The sequence below is a fragment of the Microtus oregoni genome, unplaced genomic scaffold, assembly GCF_018167655.1.
Source record: "Microtus oregoni isolate MIOR12 unplaced genomic scaffold, Mior012 000026F_ref0000081, whole genome shotgun sequence".
NCBI lineage: Eukaryota > Metazoa > Chordata > Mammalia > Rodentia > Cricetidae > Microtus > Microtus oregoni.
The window spans coordinates 18,486,360-18,505,854 of NW_024543085.1; the positions used below are offsets into that span (position 1 = coordinate 18,486,360).

The window sequence follows — 19,495 nt, forward strand, 5'->3', positions numbered from 1 at the left end:
TATACATGTTTCAAGAATGCTTTACTGTTATCTTACTTTTCCTCTTTTATTATTATTATTATCATTACTATAATTATTGTATGCCTGTGTGCACACTTGCATAAATATGTGTATGTGTGCGTGTGTGCACGGTTGTTTCTACAAAGGTAAAGAGTGATTAAGGAAGACACCTGGTGTCAGCCTCTGCTCTCTACACACATTTCCCCCTCCCCAGTATACATGCATTCACCTATGGATACATGAACATGTACACACATACACATACAGGCAAGCACACACACACACACACACACACACACACACACACAATCCCAGATTCGAATCATGATGGAAAGCTAACCAAACTCAGCTAGAGGCATAAGCACTGCATCTGTGTTGCAAGAATGTTACACATACTGAGAATGAGAGGGTGTGAAGCATAACAGAACTGGAGCAGCTCACAAGTGCATGGAGAAGTACGGATAATGTTATAGGGTCTGCGGTCTCATACATGTTTTCACTATGGCAGAATCATTCTGAAATCTTGACTGACTGTGTGCATGATGGGGTCTTAAGTGATCCTCTCTCTTAGTGTTAGTTTGCTTCCAATGTCTCAGAGCTGTGGGAGGACAAATGACGTAGGTCAGTTAAGAACCATGAGGCTGCAAATACAGTATGTGCCTTTTATAATTTAACTTCAGGGCTACGTTTTGATCTTAATCATTGAAAATACATGGGTGACTAAACCTGTAGGTGCTTGTAATTTACTTTTGCTAAGGAACAGAGTTGGATATGATGTTAGCCTCCAGGAAATTCATTCTTGCTTTTCTTTCTTCATCATTTAGACTGTTCAGGAGTCAATGTTTTCAAGGAATGATGACACAATGCCCGAGTCCATTGCCTTTTGTTGTTAGGAACCTAAGTCTGAATTTTTTCTTGCTAGCATTTCCACCAAGGTCCTAAGAACTTATTTCCCTATTTTTCTTTCCCTCAGAGATTCCCATCTCACTCTAGGTAACAGTTTGTGGATATTGTCTGTGGCAGAGTTCAGGGAGGTGAGGACTATTTTCTCTCTAGGAAGCTGCACGTTCCCCTCACCCACAGATTTTAAATCCCATCTTCGAGAAGCACAAGTTTAGGGCAGAGTCAACAGTGACTCATTTCAGCTCCCTTAACTCTTCCTCAAAGCTGGCCATTTCATCATGAAAAGACATCAATTGTTCTAGTATACTCACTGTTGAGACATGGATGTGAAATGCCCCATATTTATATATTTGAACTCTTGGGCTCCATCTCATGCTGTTTGGAAACCATTTCCTTTCTTCTGTAACTTGTCTGTGGTTCTGACACATAATCCTCTTAATTAAAGGAACAGGGATTAGTCCTTGTAACTGATTGTTGGTGTTCCAGGCCTGTCAACACCGAGTACTACAAACTGCATTGCTAGAAACAGACAACCAAAATTTAATTCTCAAAAAGTTCTAAGGGTTGCAAGCCTGCAGCCACTCTGTCAGGATCGAGCTATAAGAATCTTTCCCTGCACAGCCTGTCTTCTCATTGCTTCAGGCATTTCATTGCTTTATTCCAATTTTCACTTCCAATCATATCGCACTCTCCCTACAGAGGAAAATTTCTGTCTCTTCTCATAAAAATGCTGGGCTAGAGTGCATCCTAATGACCTCATCTTAATTTTATTTGTCAATGCCATATTTCCAGGAGATACATAAAATAATTACTGTGTGTGCAAGTGGAACCCGTCTCGGTCTGCTGAGATGGCTCACTAGTAAAGAACCTGCTGAGTAAGCCTGATGCCTTAATTGGATCTCCTGGGCATATGTAAAGTTAGGGGGAAGGACCAGCTCCATAGAATTGTCCTTCTGACCTCCTCATACATGCCATGGCATGAGCACTCACACATAGTTCCCTTCATGACAGTCCTTGGGTTAGAGAAATTTTAAAAGCACAGTGTAAGGAGGATAGTAGCTTCTTCAGTTTCTTAATTTTTCTGAAATCAAAACTGCCAATCATTGTAAAGCAAACTGGTCTGAATACACAAGAGACAGCTGCAAAGTGCAGAGAAGTGTGGCGGGGTTACATATCTGCAATTGCAGAGAGTGCAATTATTGAGGGCCTTCTGGCTGAAGCTTGAGCCCCGGTGACAGGAGGACCAGTGGACTCGTAGTTTGGGTCAGATGGAGGGACTTTAGCCCAGGACTAAAGTGATCTTGGTTAAGTGGGAAGATACTTGACTAAACCAGAGTGTATGGAGAAATTGTGCAGAGAGATCCCACAGGGTTGCTCATAGACAAGCATGGAAATTAAAATTCAATATGTCTCTAATCATGTCAAGATTCCTGCACCAACCTATGATACCTATTGTCATGTCTACTACCTATGATGACGATTTCTGAGGTTATGTCATTTTTTTTATTAAGAAACTATACATTTGCTATTTTGTTTGATTACTACAAAAAATGTAGAAACTCCTTCATAAATGATGTTAGTACTATCACATCTTGATTTACTTCATTAATTAGCTTTTAAAATAAAAAATGGTGTGTGTGTGTGTGTGTGTGTGTGTGTGTGTATCAGGGGCATACACATGTACCACATGTATGTGGGTACCTGCAGATGCCAGAAGGCAGGGTGAGATCTAGAAGTGGAGCTACAGGCAGTTGTGAGCTGACAAATGTGAGTCCTAGGAGCTGAACTCTGGTCCTGTGGAGGAGCAGAATGAATCTTTAACCACTGAGCCATTCCCCCAATCCCTTTGTTTTCTCTAATTATTTATTTGAGGCAAGGTCTCAGGTTGGCATCAAACTAACAATGTAGCAGAGGCCAACCTTGAACTTTGATCTTCTTACCTTCACTTTTCCAGTGCTGAGCTTACAGGCCTGTGCCTTCATGCCTAGTTCATTTGGTACTTGGCATTGGATGCATGGCTACATGCATACCAGGCAAGAACTCTACCAGGTGAGATATATCTCCAACTCCCAAATGTCTTTTATTTTCTAGTTAATGATGCGAAGTCCCATTCACTTCTGATCAGGCATTTATTTTGCCAGGGTAGTGTGGTACTCTTAAATAGTCAACTGACGTGTCCTTGGTGTGATTAAAAGAAAGACTATTTTATCTTCAATGATGCTTTTGAGAATTTGCCCTACTCTGGCCATGCTGACCCATCCTAGGACACTGTCTTTGAAGGTAGAAAATCTCCTCTTAGACTCAGTTAACCTAGATGTCTTTTTAACAGCCTCCACGTTGGCATTTCTTAGCGCTTATTTTCAGGCCTGCCATCATAGCCTTGACACAGGAAAGCCATTGAGCTCAGCAGTGCCTCCACCCAGATCCTCTCCCTCCACTTTCTCCATATGGATTCATACCAAGGCATGCCAGTGTCCATGGGTGTTTTAAAACACATCCTGTACTTTGTTCAGCAAGAACAAGCTTTTTGCCTCCAAAACTAAGGTTGTTTTGATTTGTCTGCTGCTATGAATACAAAGGATTTGAGGTGGGAAAGACTGGGGAGATAACTCAGTTGGTAAAGCACTTGCCTTGTAAGCATGAGGACCAGAGTTCAATCTCAAGAACCCCCCATTAAAATAAGAAATGCTAGGCCTGGTGACATGCACTTGTAATCCCAACATTAAGAGGTGGAGACAGTCAGATGCTTGGAGCATGCTAGACAGCAAACCTAGCCTCCCTGGCAAGTTCCAGGATAGCGAGAGACCTTACTTAAAAGATAAGGTGTATGGTGACCGGAGTTTGTCCTCTGCTTCCACGTGCATACACACACATTTATGTACTCACACACACACACATGCAAACACATATATCCATCATGTGCATCATATACATATGTGTATACATATACATACACAAGAGGGTTTGGAATGTACCTCATAAGAGGACTGGAAAACAAGCTCAGAATGCCCAGATGGAGGTTGTGTCCTCAACCATGCGCCTCCTCTGGGCTATGTTCACAGGAAGCACAGTTTTCTTATAGTTTTCCCCCAGCCCTGCATCCTGAGGCAGCCACTGGTCTTGAGAAGACTGTCAGAACTGGTTCAGTACCCTCCACTTTCAGGACCCTAGGCCCCATTTCTATCTCCCAAAGATGCATAGAGAGCTTGTCCTGGTAGTGATGATGAGGGAAAGCAGGTGGGCTTGCTAACCCAGCTACCACCCAAGGCTAGAACCAGGACTATGAGTTAGCCCAGCCCAACATCCACCTCATCTATGAACTCTTGGAGCACAAGAAGGAGACCAACCTACAGATCCAAAGCTACAAGATGATGTAGAGATCCCTCTGTGTGCTGTGATTACCATTAAAGAATAAAGAAACTGCCTTGTCCTTGTCCTTTTGATAGGGCAGAACTTAGGTAGGTGGGATAAACTGGGCTGAATGCTGGGAGTAAGAAGGCAGAGTCAGAGAGATGCCATGATCTGCGGCTGGAGATAGATGTGCTGAAATTTTGCTCGTGGGCCACGACCTCGTGGTGATACACAGATTAATAGAAATTGTTTAAATTAAGATGTAAGAGTTAGCCAATAAGAAGATAGAGCTAATGCGTCAAGCAATGATTTAATTAATACAGTTTCTGTGTGGTTATTTCCGGGCTATGGTAGCCAGACTGCCGGGAAAAACAAGCGGCCTTCTCCTACAACAAGATCTCCATGACATAGGACAACAACAGGCTATTCAAGAGGAGCCCCAGTGTGAGCCTATTATTAATGATGTGACAGAAGCCAGAGGCCTCCAGTCAGACCAATGACTCATAGCAGAGAAACACTTGCAAACAGAGATGAATGGACTAAAGGGTAAGCTGTGTGACTCATAGGGCCACACTGCAGCTTCCATGGCAAGATTCTTTTTTTTTTTTTCTTCTTCTTCTTTTTTGTTTGGGTTGTTGTTTGGTTTGGTTCGGGGTTTTACTTTGAAATTTTGTTTTGTTTTTTTGCGGAGAGGTTGCAAGGGCAGAGGGCAGAATCGAGGGGAGATGGAGATGAGAGGGATCATGAGGCATGATGTAAAATCCACAAAGAATCATTGAAAGTTAAAAGAACTTTTAAAAATAAGATTTTTGTTGTTATCTTTATCCCTGAATTGTGCTAAGCACTAACATTTTGGTTTGTGCTCCTTTTCTAATGGAGGGTGGGAGGAAACCATCCAGTTAACTGATAGAAGCTATACTCAGCTCTATTGAACAAACTAGGAATATTGTATTATGGAAGATAGTTTGCTGAGAAGGGCAGGGCAGAGCAAATGGCTCTTTTGCCTGTAATATAAAATTATAATTAGGGCCATGGACATCAGTCAGAGCCTGGTTGCTATAGGGCCACTGACACAGACCTGCTCCTCAGCAGTAACATTGGCCCAAATGATCCCATGGCCCCAGGTGACAATTGTTAGCCACTTAGATCGGCATGGCCCCAGCAATGGCACAGCCCTCAGATACCAACATGGTCTCAGGTTGCAGCCTTGACCTTGGGTATCCATGCCATCTTTGGCAACATGGGCCACCAGACATCAACACAGACCCGGGTATGGTAGGACCATAGGCCCAGACATGGTTCTCAGCTGCAACCCAGACCTGAATATTACAATGACCCCAGGTGGCAGTGCAGGTCTCTCAGATCAGCCGCCCAGACTACAGGCATCTGCCTGGTCGTCCTCAGTGGTACAGGAGTCATAGACATTACCACAGGCTCTCTCACCTGCTTCGGGACCTCAGACCAAGACTTGGTCCTTGGCAATAAATAGCCCAGACACAGACATCACGTTGGACTCAGGTGGCCAGTAGGCCATTCATGTCAGCCTGTTCCTCACCGCACCCATGTCTTCAGATCCACCTCTCTTCCCAGACCAAAACCATTCTGCCTCTCTCTCTCTTCCATTTCCCCACCCTGTACTCACTCGCTGTAATGGTGATTGGCCACCTGGCTCTAGAGGCTCCTGGCTGAGTCCTGCCCACCCAAGCCACAGGCATAAGATGGAGCTGTTTTTTTGCGTGTGCACTGGAGAGGTGGCTCAGTAGTTGAGAGCACTGACTGCTCTTCCAAAGGACCCAGGTTCAATTACCAGCACCCACATGGAAGCTCACAACTGTCTGTGACTCATGTATATGTTGTGCGGACTTATATAGGCAAAACACACACACACACACACACACACACACATATATATATATATAAAACAAAATCTTATCAGGTAGTCTAAAGCAATCAAGCTGTTCATAACTATTAGGATTGGGAACTCAGGGGTTGGCTGTCTATTCATGTTTCCTCTCAGCCTCACTTCCCGTCACACAAATACGTATTTGCATAAAGGCAAAAAACAGACAGGACCAGTCATGTTGCTGCTCTGTAATTTGGGAACTTCTGGCTCCTTGCTGCCTCTGGCCTCTGACAAGAGGAAGAGTCACTTAGATGAAAAAATACAACACTGTTTTGAGTCCCTTAACAGTTCACCTGCTAACTGGCTTCTCTTGTGATGGCAAGACTATATGTTCCATACGAGGGACTCACTCTGATGTCTGAGGATGCTGTGTCCTTGGAGTCATTACATGTACTTTTTTAATGTACTACTTATCAGACTTTACTCATTTCACAACAAATACTGTTTCCTAACACCTATGTAAACAAGACCTACAAGGCGTATGTATGTAACACATTGTCTTGCTTCCCTTTGTCACCTTTGTGGCATGGACTGATAATAATAAACATTATTCAGATCTAACTAACTACAGAGAAGAGTGTGGATTTGCAACTTTAGGATGCCTCAAATGGAAGCCAACATCTAGCATGCCCAGGCAGAAAATAATCTACACATGTGTGTTCTCACCATTTAAACTAAAGGAGCTAAAAGAAAATTAAGATCAGTGGAAAAACCTACATTTATGTACAATTCATAACATCTATCTTACATTTTCATAAACCTTTATGAAGTACATAATTTAATTACAATTTCCCAGACATTGAACAGGGCAGATATAATTTCCATTTTTCAGAGAAGAAAACTGTGTTTGAAGGCTCTATGACCTCTCCCACAGGTTCTATCCTAGTGAATCACATCTGGACTCTAATGAACCACCACAAGCAGCCTTAGGGAGTTGTCAGGGACAGACCTGAGGGGCTGCCTACAAATGTTAACCTAAGCTTCCACAGGTTGATGGACAAGAGGCGCTGGACTAGAACAAAGGTTACCGGTTGTCCTTGCGATGAAGAGGTTTTTTTTTTTTCTGTGATATGAGTATGCCCTGCATTGCCTGTGGATGTGTCTGCAGCTGAGGTACTGACTGCAGGTGAGACTGAACGACTCACAAATGAAAACGTATTTAATATCTGGACAGTTACAAAAGATCTGTGGATGTGCTCCCGAGTTGTGCTGCTCGGCATGCAAGGGACAGCTTCCTTCTGATTTGTCACTTCTGATCCACTATGGACTAGTGTTTCCATTTACATACAATAAAAATGAATGATTATAAAATAAAGATACCAAAATATAAGCCCCGAGTTGAGAACAGACACTAAATTCTGTTCAGTGGACACTAAATTCTTCTATCAAATAACTAACGTGTTTGAGAGCAGCACTGGCTTGTGGGTATGTCCGAGGAACCAAGCTCAGGAGGAAAAGCTTGCCTTCCTGCCTTTTCTGAAGCCACACCGGTTTTCTGTGGCTTGTTTAGAGATACAACACTGAATCAAATGTTTAGGAATCAAATGTTTCCATCAATCTTTGGAAAAGTGTGTCCTTGAAGGAGTTCAGCTGATGTTTTATTTACCACTTTCCCCTCTACCTGCCTTGTTATTTCAGAAATATATGCAGCCACTGCTACTCCTTTGCATTAAGTGGTGCTTAGTGCAACTCGTTCTTGATCTCTCGGTTTTAAATATAGCATCTCTGCTCATGCAACTAAAGAGACCGACACTCCCCACACCCCAAATATCACATCGCATCCAGGGAGAATTCACTAAATTCTGTCATCTAATCGACATGCAGAGCAAATATTAGACTCTAGAAAAGCAAAAGATAGAAGAATACGCTTTCCAAGCTCCCCTAGAAAAATTACCTGCCGTCTGGGAAATGAAAAGCTTCCAACTCCTTTATTAACTGGTCTCACGTTGCTAGGCAACAAGTTCTCAATAGCTTTTAGCCTGTGTCCACAGCCAGGCTTTGAGGAGTCAGGTTTGTTTCATAAGTCCCCGAGAGTTCTCAACTCTGACTCCTTCTGGCTTCTCAGCCTTCTGTTCAGTTTCTGTGTGCTTGTTCCTAGGAGCTCTGATGAGATCTCTACCTTCCAACCCAATAGAGATATCTCCTTCAGGAATCAAAGGTCAGGGCGGTGGGGTGGTGCGGGAAACTCGACCTGACACCATTCCAGTGTTTGCAGGAAGGAAGATACACTGCAGGTTCTCAGGCTGCACTGTGGGTTGAAGAAATGCTTTTGCATGGAGCTGCTAGAATCTCGACGTGCACATGGAAGAGACTGCAGTGCATATATAACTGGGAGAGAAAGCACAATGAATTAGACCGCCACCTCTACCAGTGCTCAACTGCTGTCTACTTTTTAACCCCTCCAGGGAATGAACAGAACAATCATTTTAGTGATTAGAATCCTGAAGACCGAAAGTAGGCATGTTTAAATTATCTGTGCAGAACACACTACTGAGTAGGCAACTGAATAAAAGTTAAATATTAATAAACATTACTACAAGATAAAAGAGCAAAAACAAGATCTGCTGCCAAGTAAAATTGTCATAATTATAGTCAGTGAATCTCAACGACAATGTTCCATTCATCACCATATGCAGGAATAAGAATGGTCCAGGGCCTTCCTCCAGCACATCACAGATTTCAGAATAAATTGGCATGTATGAGGAATCCAAAAGACAGAGTGAAGAGAACCCATGCAATTCTGTTGAAGGTGAAGGAGGGAACCCTTCCCGATTCCGGTACAGTGCAGCCCCATATTCAATCTCAGTGCATGACAGCTTCTTCATTTTAGTTTTGTGGTGATTGAGTACCTAGTTAAGTAAGGCACTATTGCTTTAAAACAAGGAAATCAGTCTGAGCATCTTGTCCAAGCCTGGGAGTGTTTATTTTTAAGTTTTGTCAGTGCTGGGATGAAACCCAGGGCTTTGCATATGTTCAGCAGGCATCCCACAACTGAGCTGCACCCCAGCTCAGCATAGTATATTTGGGAGGCAGGAACAGCCCTTGAACACCAATGTGCTTGGTCCAGCCTCTTCTTTCCCAGTGCAGTGTGCATCAAGTTAAAAAGCAACAACTTCTCTAGGCTTTGTGTCCTACAAGTTACACTCTGCAGACACTTGGTTTGATTCATGTCTAGGTCTGTAATGAGGCAGTGTATCATGGGAGAAGTGTGTGATGGTGGGGTGTTGCTCACCCCCAGGAAAGAGAGGCAGAAAGAAAGAGGTCAAGAGAAAATAATACCCTTCAGGAGTAAGCTGAGGGGGAGAGGAAAGACAGGGAGGGGAGCAGAGAAAAATGTATAGCTCAATAAAAACAATAAAAAAATTACAGCCTGGAAGAAACAATAAGAGAGACCCTGCCTCAAAGAAGTGGAAGGAGAGAACCCATGCAGAAAGTGTCTTCTGACATGCACATATAAATTGTGGTAGGCACATATCACATTGTCTTAGTTAGCATTTCTATTGCTATGAAGAGGTGCTATGAACATGGCAACTCTTATAAGGAAAACATTTGAGGTGACAGCTTACAGTTTCAGAGGTTTAGTCCATTACCATCATGGTGTGACAAGGTGGCATACAGACAGACATGATGCTGGAGAAGTAGCCAAGTGTCCTATATCGTGACTTGCAGGCAACAAGAAGTGAACTGACTCATTAGGTGTGGCTTGAGCATTTATAAGACCTCAAAGCCCACCCCACAGTGACACATTTCCTCCAATAATACTATACCTACTCCAACAACGCCACACCTCCTAATAGTGCCACTCCATTTAGGGGCCATTTTCTTTCAAACTACTGTGCCCTTACCTACACTGAACATCACATACACGTATACATCCATGATACTAACAAATAGAATAAAAGTCAATGTCTTTCTGTAGTGATATTTTATGATCTAACAAAGCTTGCATGAAGATCAGAGTGCAGAGTTAAGTCAGTAGTTAGCCATAGAGGCCAGGTAGCAGTGATGCACACCTTTATTCCCAGCACTCAGGAGACAGAGGCATTTGGGTCTCTGTGAGTTCAAGGTCACCACAGGCTATATGAGATTGAATCTGTCCAAAAGAGGAACAGCTCACACAAAGGCAATCCCAGCACTTGGGATCACTTGCCTTTAATTTCAGCACTAAGGAGTTAGAGACAGGAATGATAGGCCTGGACTAAGAGAGGAATATAAGGCAGGAGGAGACAGGAGCTCAGATGCAGTCTGAAGATTCTGAGAGACAGCATTCAGTCTAAGGATTCATAAAAACAGGATGATCCCCTCAGTCTGAGCATTGGTAGAGGTAAGAACTCTCTAGTGGGTGACTGCTCTGCTTCTCTGATCTTTCACCCTTGACAGTTGACTCTGAATTTTTATTATTAAGAACAATTAAAATTAATGCTCCATCTTTCTAAAATGATATTGAGAGCAGTAGAAGAAGTGAAAACAGTGATCCAATAATCTTCCTCTGGGCTTCAAGGAAACATAAATTGGAGATGGAAGGAAGAGAAGGCGGGTGGAGAGCAAATGGTCAAACATCCCTGAATCTTTCCATGTAGAGATTATTCTCAGGAGTTAGTTTCCCTGTACCTTTAAAGTGTTAAATGTGCTGGCATTATGGTTTCTGAGAACAGATTCAATCCACGGACTTTTCCAGTAGTACTAAATGTGTACAACAATGGGCAATCTTTTCAGCACATGAGCTAAACACTTCTTCTTCTCCCCCCCTTTTTTAATAATGAAATAAAGTATAAAAAGATAAAACAAAAACTAATACATTGGAAGAGGACAAAACAAACGAAAAGGAGGGAAAGAGCATGAGAGAAAGCCCTAGAAACAGACCCACGCATTCACACACTCGGCAATCCCTAAAACCTGACCTGGGAGCCATAAAAATACTCGTAGAGGACCTCTAGGGTAAAAAGAGAATATGTGTGTGTGTGCCTGCGCAAACACAAATGTATATATATATATATGTATAAATAAAATAACAACATTAAAAAAAGGAAAGGCCCCTTTGATATTATGAGATAAGGAACCTCCAAATATGTTGCTGAGTTTTATTCTGTTGGCCATTTACTGCTGGGCTTGCAGCCTACCCTTAAGAGAAGTTTGTTTCCCCAGGGAGACTCCCTTGGTGGAAACAAAATTTTCATTTGCAAGTGGTTATCAACGGAAGGTTCTTCTGGGTTAGTGATGGGGGCATGTGTCTGCTTCTCCCTCCAGCTCTAGGACCCCATCTGGTGCAGATTTGTGCAGCCCCTGTGCATCCTTTCTCAGTCTTTGTGAATTCATATGAGCTTCAGTTCCTGATGATTTAGAGGGTCTTGTTTTCCATCTCCTCTGACTCTTACACCTTTCTGTTTCCTCTTTCACAGGGCTCTCTGAGCCCTGAGGGAGAAGGATTTGATAAAGATGTCCCATTTGGAACTGAGTTTTTCATGGTCTCTCTCTTTCCACACAATGTCTGACTGTCTCTGTATTTGTTGCCACCATATGCTTGCTGCAGAAGGAAAATTCTCTGATGATTACCAAACAAGGCACAGATCTGTGAATATAGAAGAATATCATTAAGAGTCATTTTATTTTTTATTTTTAAAGCAATAAGCAGTATTTGGCTTTTCCCTTGGTCCCTAGGCTATCTGTTCTCAGGTTCTTGGTCATTCAAGCATTGTCTGGTATGGAGTTTCATCTTGTAGAGTAGGTTTCAAGTCAAATCAGATATGATTGGTTATCCCCACATGCTTTGTGCCACCATTGAACTAGCATATCTTGTAGACAGGACATCATTGTACATCAAAAGATTTGTGGCTTGGCTGATATTTATGTTTCTCCTTTGGTAGCATGCAAGATACCTTCCTGTACCAAAGATAGTAGTATGTAGAAGTGAAGACTATATGTAGGTACCAGCTTTACCTCTCCATGTTCAATGACTTGTAAAAGTGTTCTCTTCAGCAATAGAGCCTTGCTGTCAGTTTGTGGAGGGCAATCTTTTGCCTTAGCAACAGCCCGGATTGTTTGGAGCTCCCATGGGACCCCTTTGGCCAAAAAAATTAGGTAGATAAAACCAATTCCAGTATTGGAATCTTCAATTAGTTACAAGAGATATAGTGTGTTGAGACAGTGCTTTCCCCCATAATTTAGAGATTTCACTGAGATTACCTTCATACAGGTATTTAGGAAGTTTCTACTGTACTACAATTTCATAGTAACCCTCAAATGAACCTTAATTTAGCTGTCTCCCCCTTTTTTCTCTCTTTCTTTCCCCTCTTTCACCCCCCTTTCCACTTGAGCCTCCTATCCCAGTCCCCCATCCACCCATAAATATTTATTCTATTTTCTTTTCCAAATGAGCCTCCTCGGTGACTTAATTTATGCCTTTCCTCTGTGGTTCTACAAACAGAATCTTGGTTATCATTGACTTGATAGATAATATCCATATATACATAGTTACATGCCATATTGTCTTTCTGGCTCTGGAATACCTCACTCAAAATTATTTTTTTCTAGGTCCATTTGTTTACCTGCAAATTTCATGACTTAAAATTTTTAACTGTTGAGTAATATTTCATTATGTAAATATACCACAGTTTCTTTATTCGTTCTCCTATAGAGGGACATCTAAATTTTTCACCATCTCTGGATATTATAAATAACGTAGCAATGAACAAGTTTAAGCAATAGTACCTGGGATGAAGTGACCTTTGGGTATAAGCCCAAGAGTGGTATAGCTGGAACTTGAAGTAGATCTATCTATTCCAAGAGTCCACCGGAACAACCACATTGATTTCTACAGTGGCTGTACAAGTTTGTACTTACAACAGTAATGGATGAATACTCTTTATACTATATCCTTAGAAACATGACCTGTCACATGTTTCATTGATCTTAGCCATTCTGACAAACGTAAGATAAAATCTCAAAGTAGTCTTAATTTCACTGATGAGTAAGGATGTTGAATTTTCCTTAAGTGTTTCTTAGACATTTGTGTTTCCTCCTTTGAGAATTCTGTTTAAACTTGTAACCCTTTTTTAATTGGGTTATTTTTCCTTGATATCTAATTTGCAAAGCTCTTTATATATTTTGGATATTAGCCCTCTATCAGATGAACAGCTAATAAAAATATTTTCCTATTCTGTAGGCTTTCACTTTGTCTGGTTGATGGGGTGCTTTATTTTAATCTTACTGCCTGTTTTAAGAGTGTTCTTTTCAGAAAGCTTTTCTTGTCCCACTGAGTTCAAGGTTAGACTCCATTTTCTCTTCTTTGGGCTGCAGTGTACATGGTTTTATGTTGAGGTCTTCCATCAACTGAGGTCTTTGATGAACTTTGTGCATGGTGATAAGTGTTGGGATTCTTCTAAAGGAACCTCTCAAGTTTGGCCAACACCATTTGTTGAATATGGTGTCCTTTAAACAGTGTGTATTTCTGGCATCTTTATCAAAACTTAAGTGTTCATTGATATGTGGATTTATGCATGGGCTTGCAATTCAATTTCATGGATCAATGTGTCTATTTTTGCCCTAATACCAAGCTATTTTTATTTTTATAACATGATAATAGAACTTGAAATTGGAGGTTGTGATACCTCTAGCAGTTCTTTCATTATTCAAGATTATTTTTTAGCTATTCTGAGATTTTTGTAATTCCATGTGGAAGCTAAAGGTTGTTAGGTTGTTCTTTTTAGGTCTGCTAAGAATTGTGCTGGAATTTTGGTGGGGATTGCATTGAATCTGTAGATTGCTTTTGCTAGGATGGCCATTTTTACTACGTTAATCCTATTGATCCATGAGCATGGGAGATCTTTCCATCTTCTGATATCTTTTTCAGTTTCTTCATTTGAAGTTTTTATCATATGTTTTTCATTTGCTAGTTTAGAGTTTCTCTAAAATCTTTTATATTATTTGAGGCTAATGTGAAAGGTGTTATTTCCCTGATTTCTTTCTCAGCCCATTTATTATTTGTATATAGTAAAGCTACTGATTTTTGTGAATTAATTTTGTACCCAGCTGCTTTGCTGAATGTGTTTATGAGCTGTAGGTCCTTCAGTTGGAAATTTTAGAGTCACTTATACATACTATCATATTATCTGCAAATGAAAATACTGCTTCCTAATTGATACCCCCTTGATCTCCTTCAGCTGACTTATTTCTCTAGCTAAGACTTCAAGTACTATATTGAAGAGGGATGGACAGAATAGATAGCCTTATCTTGTTCCTGATTTTAATGGAATTGCTTTGAGTTTCTCCACATTTAATTTGATGTTGGCTATAGGCTCACTGTTAAGTGCTTTTATTATGTTTAGGTAAGTCCTTTTTATTCCTACTCTCTCCAAAACTGTTGTCTTGAAAGGGTGTTGGATTTTGTCAAAGTTCTTTTCAGCGTCTAGTTAGATGATTGTGTTTTTTGTTTTCTTTCAGTTTGTTTATATCATAGAGTACATTGACTAATTTTTTTTTGTGTTGAATCATCCCTGCATCTCTGGGATAAAGCTTACTTGATCATGGTGGATGATTATTTTGATATATTCTTTGATTCTGTTTAAGAGTATTCTATTGAGTATTTTTACATCTATCTTCATAAGGGACACTGGTCTGTAATTCTCTTTCTTTGTAGGATCTTTATGTGCTTTGGGTATCAGAATAACTGCGGCCCTCATGAAATGAATTGGGCAATGTTCCTTTTATTTCTATTTTGTGGAATAATTTGAGGAGTATTGGCATTAACCCTTCTTGGAAACCTGGTAGAATTCTGCACTACAAACCATCTGGTACTGAACTTGCTTTGGTTGGGAAACTTAAAAAAAAACCACAATTCTTTATTGAGTCTTTGAGAATTTCACATCATGCACCCCAGTGCTGCTCACATTCCTGTTTCTCCATATTCACCCCTTCCCCCATAGCATATTTCCCCAAATTCTGTGAAGAATTTGTGTTGGGATTTTGATGGGAATTGCAGTGAATCTATAGATCACTTTTGTTAGGATTGCCATTTTTATTATGTTGATCCTACCTATCCAAGATCATGGGAGATCTTTTCATTTTCTGGTCTCTTCTTCAATTTCTTTTTTTCAAAGACTTGAAGTCCTTGTCGAATAGGTCTTTCACTTCTTTGATTCACAGAAGAGAGAAAAAATAGTATTTTACCAGGATCTTCTTAGTCCCCTGGAAACAGGGCAGAGAATGAGAAGAAACCACAGTAAGAAGTCTGCTCAGGATGTGGGGATGGGACTAGAGGACTGGTAATAAAACAGAGGAGGGGAAAATGAAGAACTAAAGCTCACCTCCCTGCTTCCTTGCAGGCTTTCCTGGTGGCTTCCCAGAGAATGCCTCCGCTGGACCTAGGAAAACAGGCAGAGTAGGGAGGCAGTTTGGAAATGAAGATCTACGAGAACAGCTAAAGTTGGGGCAGAGAGAAGGAGGCTGAAGCAGATGGTCTGCCACAGAGAGTGGAGTGAGATCAGGGGATTGGATTTGGAGGAGAGGAGGCAGAGTGGAAAGCTGCACATTTAGCCTACTCATTTCCCTGACTGAGGTAGCCTGTGGGTTCCCAGGGAATGCATGCTGGATTTCAGGGCTGGGACAAAGCAATGAATGGGGGGGGAGGGTACTTGGAGGGGAGCAGCTGTATGAACCACTGGATATGGGGGAAGCAGCGAGAGGGGAGGAAAGCTGCCGCAGATTGCCACAGTGCTAGAGAAGAGACTGTGTGATTTGATTTGGAAGAAAGGTGGAACTGGTGAAGATCTGCCCTTGTGGTGTAGGAGGTCCTTCTGTATTAGTGTTGCTTTCATTGGTTAATCAATAAAGAAACTGCTTGGCCTGATAGGGCAAAACTTAGATAGGCGGAGAAGATATAACTATTCTGGGGGGAAGAAAGCAGCAGATAGACCCGAGCCACCATGAAGCTGCCAGGTCAGATAGGCTGAATCTTTCCCGGTAAGCCATGACCTCGTGGTGAACACAAGTTAATAGAAATGGGTTAGATCAAGATGTGAGAGTTGGCCAAGACAAGGCTAGATATAATGGGCCAGGCAGTAATTTAATTAATACAATTTCTGTGTGGTTATTTCAGAGATTAAACTAGCCAGGCAACCTACTCCTTCTACTACACCCTTAGCCTACCTGTTCACCCTACCAGTGCTTGGCTGGTATGTTCCCAGGGAATCTAAATATCTCTAAGTAAACTATTAAATAAAATATTTTGCATTCATCTGTTGTAGTAGAATACTAATGAGAAAATGCTGACCTGTTTTCTATTAGCGCAGAAGAGACAGCCACTAACAGGGCCACAGTGAAAAGTCTTCTAAAAGCTAAGAATCTAAGAAGCAACAGTTTGCTTCATCAAATGAGAGGTAAATGATTCTACTATGCACCATAATTGCTACTTCATGATGTGGGAGTATGTGACCACAGTGTACTACAAAGTTGGTGGGCTGAGTTTGGGAGCCAAGATCACTCAGAACCAAACAGCAAGGTAACCTGCCAGTGACAGACTTATGTATAGGTGAAGAAATCACAGAAAATTAAGCAATCCAATAAAGCAATAACTAACTAGCATCTTCTGCTGATGCCCTATCCACTGTCACAGAACCTGAAGGACACCGTTCACTCCTGATTTGTCTCATCATCTCAATATCTTTGCATCTAAGCTCAAACACTATTTCTCTATTCCACATCCATCCTTAAAGACCTTTCATGTGTTCCTGCCATGTTTTTTGTACTGACTACTTGTTTCTTATTTAGCTTCAGATGCTAACATTTGTGAAAGGCCCATCCTTTTTAGGTATAATTTATGCCATTCATGGTTTTAATTACTATCCATCACTATGACTTCCATTCATGCTTCATTTTATGTTCATAAGTATGTCTTTTCAATCTATACCCTTCTCCTAAATCCTAGGCACCATCACTTGCTTCCTAACTACTATTTCTACATCAGTGTTTCACAGGGAACCCAATTAAGCACATCAAAACTTGAATTTACATTCTCTTCTCTTGCTTTCTTCAAAATTAGAAGCAAGATATCCCAAAGTATCTAAATGAGTGCTCAAATAAAAATTGTCAACTGTCAATTCTAAAAGAAGTATGATCTCGAAATAATGCTCTTATTCTACCATGGACTAGAAAGAGTATAAATCAAAACTAACTTTAGCAGAAAGGAGGAAACAGTGAAGGTGAGTGAATTATAAATTAGAGCAGATACAAAAATATAATAACAATCAGAAGCATATATGCAAAAGAATGAAACTAGATTCCAACCTTGTTTAAAATTTAATTGAAATGCATCATCAATCTACACATAAGAAACCAAACTTAAGACAGAAGAAAATGTGACTAAATTTTTGTGACCTTGGATTTGATAATGGATTCTTAAGTGTGACACCAAAAGTCCAAGCAACTAAAAAGAAAGTAGCAAGTTGGTGGATGTTTCCTAAATTAAAAACTTTTGTGCATTAAATGGAATTATAAAGAAATTGAAAGGACACCCTTCAAATCACAAGAATGTATTTTTAAGTCATATCTAATAAGGGTCCAGTATCTAGGATATAATGACAGCTCATATAATTTAACAATTGACAGGACAGATCAACTGAACACTGGAGAAAGGACTTGAGAAAGTTTTCCAAAGATACAAAATAGCTAAAAAGCATATAAAAAGATGCTTATCACAGGTCATTAAGGAGTTCTAAGTCAGCCACAATGGCCATAGTGGTTCAGGCCACCTATGGTTACATAAAAAAACCCATCTCAAAAACAAAAGTCAAAACAAAACACAGCTCACAATGAGCTAGCTCTTCACACCCACCAACATGGCTGCAACAAAAAACAAAACCAAAAGAGGGGAGGAAATGTTGGGAAGGATGCAGGACACTGTGACCCTTGTGTTTTACTAGTGAGGATGCAGAGGATGCAGCAGCTGTGGAGGGTTGGCAGTTGCTCAGGATGTTACAGATAAAATTGCTTTAACTCAGCATTCCACTTTTAGTTAAATGTCCTCCAACTGAGAACAGGGATCCAAACAGATGCTTATTCACACGTGTTCATAGAAACTCTGTTCACATAACATATGTAGTAGAAGCCTATTCTGTAATAAAAAGAAATAAAATTCTGACATGCTACTACATGAAGAAACCACAAAAACAGTATCGCAAGTGTATTAAGCCTGAAAGAAAGGCCACATACTGCATGACTCTCTACAAAATCTCCAGAATAGGTAAATCCTTAGTGAAAGCACATTGGTGATTACCAGGGAATGGGAGGGTATGTGGGTACGGGTCTCCAATTGGGGTAATGAAGATAGATATGTTGGAACCAGATACAGGGGTGGTTGTAGATCATTGTAATTGTATTAAGTGTCCTGGATGTGCTTTTAATGTGATTAATTTATTATGTGAACTTCAAGCCCAATTACAAAATCTTGGTCTATGAAACCAGGAAGATGATCAATCATGTCACTATTCCTTTCCAAACTCCTTTTAAAATTAATAACTCAGATACGGTAATAGTATTTGTAGCTATAATCCTGAAAATGCATGGTTAGAAAAATTTTAGGTATTTTAACTGAATGTTTATGTTTTCTTACTAAATACTTTTAAAATGAAATTGTAATTTTTGTAATTGACTAAATTATGCATTTTATTTACACTAAACTAATACCATATAAAGCCCAGAACCCAGTATTTATTTATTTTTTATAAATACCATTTGTTGTTCTAAAATTACAAAAAAACCTTTCCAATTAGCTGAATTATATAACTGAATGATCTCAATTTTGTTTTGTACAAAAGTCATTTTGGAAAATAGCCATGTGTTTCTTTTTAAAAAATTTTTTATTGAGCTCTACATTTTTCTCTGCTCCCCACCCTGCCTCTCCCCTCCCCTCTTCAATCCTCCCCCAAGTTCCCCATGATCCCAATTTACTCAGGAGATCTTGTCTTTTTCTACTTCCCATGTAGATTAGATCTATGTAAATCTCTCTTAGTGTCCTCATTGTTGTCTAAGTTCTCTGGGATTGTGATTTGCAGGCTGGTTTTCTTTGCTTTATGTTTATAAACCACCTATGAGTGAGTGCATGTGATAATTGTCTTTCTGTGTCTGGGTTATCTTACTCAAAATAATGTTTTCTAGTTCCATCCATTTTCCTGTAAAGTTCAAGATGTCATTTTTTTCTGCTGTGTAGTATTCCATTGTGTAAATGTACCACATTTTCCATATCCATTCTTTGGTCAAGGGGTATTTAGGCTGTTTCCAGGTTCTGGCTATGACAAACAAAGCTGCTATGAACATAGTTGAGCACATGTCCTTGTGGCACGATTG

The 19,495-nt window shown here is 40.5% G+C and overlaps 1 pseudogene; it reads left to right on the forward strand.

Annotated features, from left to right (window-relative positions):
• The first annotated feature begins 5,406 nt into the window (after positions 1 to 5,406).
• LOC121463269 overlaps positions 5,407 to 19,495 on the forward strand; it is a 35,854-nt pseudogene continuing 21,765 nt past the window's right edge.